Source organism: Physeter macrocephalus, chromosome 4 (assembly GCF_002837175.3).
Source record: "Physeter macrocephalus isolate SW-GA chromosome 4, ASM283717v5, whole genome shotgun sequence".
NCBI classification, from domain to species: domain Eukaryota; kingdom Metazoa; phylum Chordata; class Mammalia; order Artiodactyla; family Physeteridae; genus Physeter; species Physeter macrocephalus.
The window spans coordinates 45,295,642-45,304,411 of NC_041217.1; the positions used below are offsets into that span (position 1 = coordinate 45,295,642).

Sequence of the window (8,770 nt, forward strand, 5' to 3'; positions counted from 1 at the left end):
TTTAGTGATATTAGGAGAATTATTCAATTTTTGTGTATGCAGTAATATTTTGATTATGTTTAAAATGATGATTTAGAGAGATTTATGGATATAGTTAGTGATGATGATTAAGATAGGTAGGGATAGTTAATGTCTGCAAAGATTCAAAATGATCCAGTAGAGGGGTTGGTGATGTGGGTGAACTAAATGAATATGTGTTGATAATTGTTGAAACAGAAGATGAGTACACAGGGATTCATTACACTGTCTCCTTTTGTAGATGTTTTATAGCTGCAGTTTAAAAGAATCAACTGGACAAAAAAAAAGCAAAAGCAAAACAAATACAAAACCATAATATACTTCTGTAAGTGTTCATTAATAAAGAAATATCCAGCCTATTGCATTCTTTTCCTATTTAATATAATTTCTATTTTTATAATTATATATATTATATGGAGATTATTGCCAATTCTTAGTTAACCATAAATATTACTATATATACCAAGTCAGGATAGGTTAGTTCACAGTTGTGGATAATCTTTAAGCTTCATTTTAGCCATTAATTTTGCAATATTCCATCATGAAAACTTAACCAAAGAATTCAGAATTCTATTTCACTTTTTTCTGATGTTCCTATCAAGATCTTCTTAAGGGGTCTGAGCTGAGTCTTCAAAACCTTATAGGAATTTTCCAGGCCAGAGGGGAGAAGAAACAAAAACAGGGAGATGTAAAGTGACACAGTGTAGAGGACAGAGGAGGTTGAAGAGGTAGGCAGTGACCGGGTCATGGAGAGCGTGATGTGCTCAATAAATAAAAGACGTTGTGGGGTGTGCAGGGTGTGTGCTCACACATGTACAGGAGACAGAAAGAGAGAAAATGAATGAATGAATGAATATTAATATGCCTACCAGGGAACATTCTTCCATATTCTACATATTGATATATGTTACACCTTGATGCAATTCCAGCTCCCCCAAAGGGGATTTGGCCCTGGAGTTTATTTGATATGAAATTTGGTCACTAATATGGAAAGTCTCAGAGGTGTGATAAAGACACAAAATACTGCTCTGTACACCAAACTTTTAAATAGTATAGACGTTCGGGTGTTAAATTTAATTGCAGAACTTTCTGGAGATACTGAGTTTTCTTTATCAGATTTGAAATTTTAAATAGTTTATTTACTGGTAACATCTTTTGCAGGTGGTATTTGGTTTTAGTTTATCTGGGAAAGTTATACTAAAATTGTGGTAAGATAAAATATTTATCATTTGCTTTTGATTCCACATTGAATTTTTTGCTTTGAGATGAACCCTTTAAATTGTATGAAAGAGATAAATACTCAGATTTTCTATAGTATAAAATAAATTGCTTCTCAGTATGATTTATTACTGCACTGTGAAGCAAATTATATTCTTGCTAACATATAAAATCCCCTGGGTTTAGGCTGACTATTGCAAGGGTATTTAGAAACTTTCTTAGTACAGAATTAATTAAATATCTTTCTGTAATTGGACTTTGTTTCATAATAAGAGTTATCTTGATTCCTTAAATGGTAGAAATCCCAGTAAGTACAGTGTTTTTGGTGTGGACACTGAATCTTTTCATGTTCATAAGTAGCTCTGTGGCTTTCTGACTTTTTTAAAACATAAATTTAATTATTATTTATTTCTATTTTTGGCTGCATTGGGTCTTTGTTGCTGCGGACTCTCTCAGGTTGCGGTGAGCGGGGGCTACTGTTCGTTCGGGTGCGTGGGCTTCTCATTGTGGTGGCTTCTCTTGTTGTGGAGCACGGGCTCTAGGCACTTGGGCTTCAGTAGTTGTGGCATGCAGGCTCAGTAGTTGTGGCACGCAAGCTCTAGAGCGCAGGCTCAGTAGTTGTGGCACACGGGCTTAGTTGCTCCGTGACATGTGGGAACTTCCCGGGCCAGGGCACGAACCCATGTCCCCTGCATTGGCAGGCAGATTCTTAACCTCTGTGCCACCAGGGAAGCCCTTTCTGACATTTTTGATGGAGACACATAGTGAAAAATATAAGACACTGTACACACAAGACTAAAAGAAAATTTGACTAAACCAGGTGATGTATTCAAGTTTTTTCTTCTGCTCTGTTATATTTAATTGTTTAAAGGCTAGTTGTGAGCAACCATTAATTTCAGAAATATCTCGATTCACACTTTGAAAAATATGGCTATATTCTATTGATCCTTTAAAAATGAATGATATTGCAGGAAAATCACAGATCCCTTTATACAGGTCCTTTTCATAAATGACAGATAAGTAAAAGGATAAGGAAGCCAAGCATAACTTCTCTTATCATCCAGATCATCCACACACACACAACATAAGAGTGGATTAGTACTGTATTTGCTAAGATAAACTAAACAAAAGCCTAGAGTCACCACTAGCAGAACTTAACAACTTTTAAATTACAACATGAATAAGTTGGTATGTAAGGTGAAAATCCAGTCTGATCAAAATGACTCAAGCATTGATAAAGCTGCCTCATTGGACACAGTATTCTTGCCTTTCCTTAAATCCAGCAGATTACTTTTTCTTTGGTTGTTCACAGGCTTTGGTTGTTCACTCTTGCATTGTGAGACAAAACTGAACCCCTCCCCTCAATCCTTCCCTTAGCACAAGTGCTCACACAAGGAATAATAAGTGAAGGAGGGAGTCTCTGAAGTTTTCCTGTCAGGACCTTCTGTCTCCTAGGGGAATGACCAGCATTCCTCTCTACCACCTCCACCACTTCTAATTATTTTTATATCTGACTAGTATAAATAAAAGGAAAAGATCACATCTGTTACATTTATTATGCATTCCAAAAGAAAGCTTTGAATATGTATTTAAATTCAGAATATTCAATTTAATGTTTAAACAGTGACTAAGCCTAATAACCAATGCATACTCTGTCGAGCTTGAATATTTCATGTTAAATGTTAATTTGTTTTCTACTGAATTATTTCAACTTTTTAATCTATAAAGTGGTTATGAAGGGAACAATGCTTTCCAATGTATGTTAGTAGAGGCCAGTATGTAATATTACAAACATTTTTGGGTTATTTCACGTGCTGGGTATAAATACAATATCCCTTCCCCCAAAGACCTCACGATAAAAGAGAAGCAAAATCAGTATTTATGGGGGTGATATTTACTCTTTTAGGGTAGAACGAAGTGGAGAATAATTACCACTGATTGAATAGTGTGGAGGCAGAATTCCAAAGGGGGTGGAAGCAATTGAGTGAGGCTGTGAAGGCTGATCGGTGTTTGCCAGTGAGTAGAAAGTAGTAGGACCTTTCTGAGCAGGGCGAACAGCTTGTGCAGAAGCCAAGAAGTTAACTATTTCAGAGGCTTTAAAGTTACAGTCCTCAGTTCAAATTTTACATCTGTTACTTACTGGTAAGTTACTTCATTTCTCTAAGATTCAGTTTCCTCATCTGAAAAGTGAGGGATATAGTAGCATTACATCACTAGATTACTTCAAGGATTAAATGAGAGCACTTGTATTTAGCACAGTGAAAGCTCTTACTGTCTTCCCTTGTAACTGTTCGGAGAAGGCCTAAAGGAAAGAGTGGGGTGAGTAGATAAGGTATCACAGGGATGTGGAAAAAGGCAGAGGGTGGGATGGACAAAATGGACTAGTTGGGTAACCCTGGCTAATTGCTTTGTTTGATTAGGGAATCACTATCAGGATATCAGTCCTACAGGAAACTTGAAGCCTTTTGCCATGAAAATGGTGTAGAGCAGCGGTCCCCAACCTTTTTGGCCCCAGGGACCAGTTTCGCGGAAGACAGTTTTTCCACGGGGAGGGTGTTGGAGGCTGGATGGCGGTTCAGTGGTGCAGGCGGTAATGCGAGCCATGGGGAGCCGCAGATGAAGCTTCCCTCTCGCCTGCCGCTCACCTCCGGCTGTGCGGCCCCGTTCCTAACAGGCTGCGGACGACGACGTTGGTTTTGGGGTGTAGAGGATCTTAGGTTTGAGCCTCAGGATGGTGAGAATGCAATGTGGAATTAATAAGAGGGATTTATATGGGCCAAACCATCTGCTGAGTAGATATATCAATTACTGCAGTAATAGGCAGTAGTGGACTGATGGGGGCCGCATCGCGTGCGGGAAAAAAATTTTAAAGGGCATTACCTGTTGTAATGCCCTTTAAAAATTGAGTTGACAGGAGTCTGGACTGCTTGACACTTTGACAGTAGCAGTGTGAATAAAGAAATTAGTCCACACATGATGCTTAGTTCTTGCAGTGGATAGGTACAGTAGTATTCCTTAGGAAGAAGCAAGCAGCTGATCTATGCAAGAAGAGTAAATGATTGAGACAAGTTGAAAATTACTGTAAGCTTTTCACCTTATAAAATTGGAAAGACAGTTGTTGTGTCAGCTTGAATGGGAAAGTTGGATATCAAGCATGTAATGGAGAAAAGATGGCCCATTTTGGCTTTATTATATGTTCCACATGTTGAAATTCTAGATCACAGCATCACTGTAAGAGACTTGGTTGTTTGTTCAGTGGTTTGTCCATTAACAAAAACTGTTTACCCAGACTAACACATGTTTATACTGTTTTAGCACTGGATATATGTTCTTAATGGACAGATACCAAAATAGCAGCACTGTGCAGTAAAGGAAGGGAGCTCTCAGGGAGCTCCAGTTTCTCTGTTGTATAACTAGGAGATGAGGGTAAGCTTTCTGAAATTACTTCCTTCTTACTGGGTTGGCATACAGATTTCATCTAGCATGCCAAATAAAAAAAAAAAATTCAGAGCAATTCCTTGTACCAGAGACAGAGAAAACAATGAAATCAGTAGTTATTTCTAAATCTTCACTGTATATACAAAAATATTGATTAAAATAAAGCATTATAACACCAATTGACTCATCCATATTTTAAAAAAATATTATCTGAATATTTAACATTCTCATTATTATTTTAGTGAACATATTTTGATAGTATTTCATCAACTTCAGTTTAGCACAAGGAGCCAAATCATCCCTCATGTGGTTTATCAGTTTTGATATGAGTTAAGGTTCTTATGGTTGCAAGTAATAAAATCTTGAGCTATCTTAAACAAGGAAGGGAATTTATCATGTGGGCACCAGGTTGTGTTCCTTTAAACACAAGGGCAGGAGTTCAGTAGAGCTGGTACTAGACTGATGCTGGCAAACATTCTCCATATCTTATGCCATCTAATTAACTTCTCTCTTTGCATCTACTTTATCTCTTTCCCCAAGTTCTCTGCTTCTTCAATCCCATGGCTGAATATGGCTGCTATTACAGCATTCAGATTTATAGTTCTGTCATTTGCAGAGTTCAGTTGCTACCCCTGAATCACAACTGTAGATTCTTCAGAGAAAAATCTGAGTGTTAAGGGAGGTGACATAGTATAGAGTGGAGCCCAGGAGCACAGACCCTGGAGCCAAACTATCTGGGTCAAATCCCACCTCACCTCCAACTAGCTCATTTACTTTGGGCAGGTTACTTGACCTCTCTGAGTTTCATTTTTCTCATCTGTGAAATTGGAAGCATATTAGAAGCGCCTTATAGGATTAAGTCAGTTAATACATTAAAGCACTTAAGAATACCCAGCACATAGTAAGAGGTATATGTATATAAGTTGATATAATTCCAAACTGATTCTTCCTTTACAAAATCATGAAATAAAAGATTAACATTTAGCAAGACTTTATAAATTCACTATCTAAAGATCATTTAGGTTGTTTTGCTATTAAATATGAAATTATTAAACCAGCTTCTGTGATAATAATTAGAACTCTTCTGCATTTAATCTTGTTTCAGATGTTGAGAAATAATCTTTCTATACTTGATTCTGGGAGTGGGGTTGATTTGTGAGTCAATTCAAAATATTTTTTTCAGAAGGTGTTATAGGAGCAGTTGACATGAAACATATAATACATAAAATTTTTGTTTTATAAAATCATAGCTTGTCTACAATGATTGAAAAATCTTATTCTAGTTTTTTGTTTGTTTTAGCACCCATATTTGCATTCGGTTTAGTAATTAATCCAAAATATTCATTGATCTGCTCCTATGTGCTATGCTGTATTTTTGGCCCTGGGAATCTAGGTGTGAGGAAGAAAGACCTGTGTCAATTGTGAATCTTATACTGTTTGGAGGAGAGGTAAGACATGAATATTAGCTAATGATAACACTTATCGGCCAGTGATAAGTGTTATGCAGAGACTTAAAATGGAGTGATTAATTAAAGTCTTTAATTGGAGGCTTTATGTTGGGTAATCAGTGAATACCTCACTGGTGTCATTTGAGATCTGAATGAGATCCAAGGGAAAATAATGAAAAAAGAGTAGCTCAGGCAGAGGAAATCTCTGAGAGAAAGGCCCCAAAGTGGTACAGAGCTTGATATATTAGCAAAACAGTAGGATCAGTGTGGTTAGAGCACCATGTGCCGGGGTAGACAGTGGTAAGAAATGAGGCTGGGGAAGGAGTTGGGGGTCAGGTTACGTCGTAGGGCTTTGTAAGTCAGAAGAAGGAATTGAGGTTTTATTCCTTATATCATGGCCTGTATTCATGTCTAATGAATCAGATTTTAGACTTGGCTAACAGAAATTTTAAATGATGATTAAATTATTAGAGAAGCCAGTATTACATCAAAAACTCACCGCAGAAACTAACACACCATTGTAAAGCAATTATACTCCAATACAGATGTGTAAAAAAAAAAAAAAAAAAATTTTTAGGACACTGCTAGAACCCAAAGCAAAATGTCCACAGAAATCCATCGGTGGATTCATGCATATGCTAGTTTTAATTCTTATTTACACTGCCCTGTGATTATTCATCTGGAAAAAATGAAATGATCCAGTTGTCAAAATCAAGAAAGAGTTTTTCAAAACCAAAGAAAAAAATAAACATAAGGCAAAGATTTTTTCAGGAAAAAAAACAACAACAACAACTCACCACAGTGCTCAAGCTCAATATGAAATCAAACTGTAGCATTCAAATTCAATGCAAGGACTACAGACTGGCTTATGAACGGGATTTGCAACAAAACAAACAAAAATAACACCGTTGCTCTGATTATTGTAATGCCCACAATAGAATTTCTAACAGGCTGAAGTATTGAAGAAACCCTCTTATCTGGCACAGCCAGGCCTGTAGTTGGTTGGTTAACAGAAAATGTTGGTTTAGATGAAGCATTAAAAATAGTACATACTAACTCACATAAACATTTATTTTAATTTAAAACGTAAATACATATTTATTATCAATTTTGTTATAGGGCCCTTAATGCCTTTTCTTTGAATAGGAGTTCTGAAATACATAACGCTTTGTCATTTCAGTTTCCTGAAGAGGGGCAATAAATTAATAAACTCATGAAGCAATCTAAAGCAAACTTTACAGAGTTTTTTTAATAACTATTTTTACCTCTTCGATGGTGGCATTGCCACCATTTAATGTGACAGTGACTTTTGTATTTAACCAGTCATCTTTGTTGTCTTTCCAAATAGCTCAACTTAGTTTTTATAGAAATAGCAGCTCAGTTTCTTTTTACATTCATTTTATTATGTTCATAAACATGTTTGGGAACCAGTGCAATTAACTCTTTTTTAAGCATAAATTCAGTTGTGGGAACAGCCTAGTAGCCACAGGAGTTCAGCATGCCCAGAGTATCAGACTTCTTTGATAGAGAGAACCGAGAGCATTAGTTAGTCAGTTGAGGTTTTTAAAGAGTATTATTTATCATATATTCTTAGTCAGATATTGCTGCATAGCAAATGACCATAAATCTTGGTGGTGGCAGATAATAATAGGCATGTATCTTTTGCCTTATGAGTCTTTGGGTGGCAACGTTTGGCAGAACATGGCTGGGCGTACTTGGGCATGGCTGAGCCTACTCGGCTCAGGACCCAGATTTGGTTAGATCTGTTGTTCCACACCTCTCACTCTTCTGAGATCAGCAGGCTATCTGGAGTGTGCTCTTTTCATGACAGAGTTTAGAAGTTCCTAGAGTGGTCATTAGGAACATTTGATGGCTCTTAAAGGCCTAGGCTTAGAGCTAGCACACTTTGATTTTTGTCCATGTTCCATTGGCCAAAGCAAGTCAAAAGGCCACTTCCAACATAGTGGGGCAGGAAAGTATACCCCATCTTAGAGGTTGGAGGAGAGGAAAACAAATATTTGCTGAACAATCATCCACCACATGTATAATAATTGACTTTTTATGTGATCATCACTGGTTAGGTTAGCTATGTAAAATATATAAACACTGTGTTTCTCAACAGCATAGATAGTTTATATTCACCAAAGCTGTATATCCACAGATTTGTCATCAGAAAATGATATATACACATTGAAAATAAAGTAAAACCTGATTGAAATTCAAGCTTAGCAAACACTCTATTACCCTTTTTCATTTTTCTTGGAACTTTGAAGTGGATCAGTACTCTTCTTTCCTGTCCCTCCCAAACATGATTAAAAACAGAAATCTCTTTTCTTCAGTGAGATTCCTTGTGTACCAACCATGGAATTGTTGGCATCGTTATTCCAACCTTTATAGCTCAGGGATTTTTAGCAGTTTTGTGGTCACGGTCTCCTTTTGCAGTTTGGTTAAGTCTGTGGACCCCTTATCAGAAAACTTTTTAAATGCATAAAATACACTAAATTAAAGGAAACCAATTATATTGAAATATAGGTATCAAAATAGAGAAAAATAAGATTTTTTTTTTTTTTTTTTTTTTTTTTTGCGTTATGCGGGCCTCTCACCGTTGTGGCCTCTCCCGTTGCGGAGCACAGGCCCCAGCTGCGCAG

General features: G+C 36.8%; 1 protein-coding gene across 5 annotated transcripts in view; it reads left to right on the forward strand.

The window, feature by feature from the left end:
• Positions 1 to 8,770, forward strand: part of RABGAP1L (RAB GTPase activating protein 1 like) — a 642,929-nt gene that overhangs the window by 559,060 nt on the left and 75,099 nt on the right. The window lies entirely within an intron of this gene.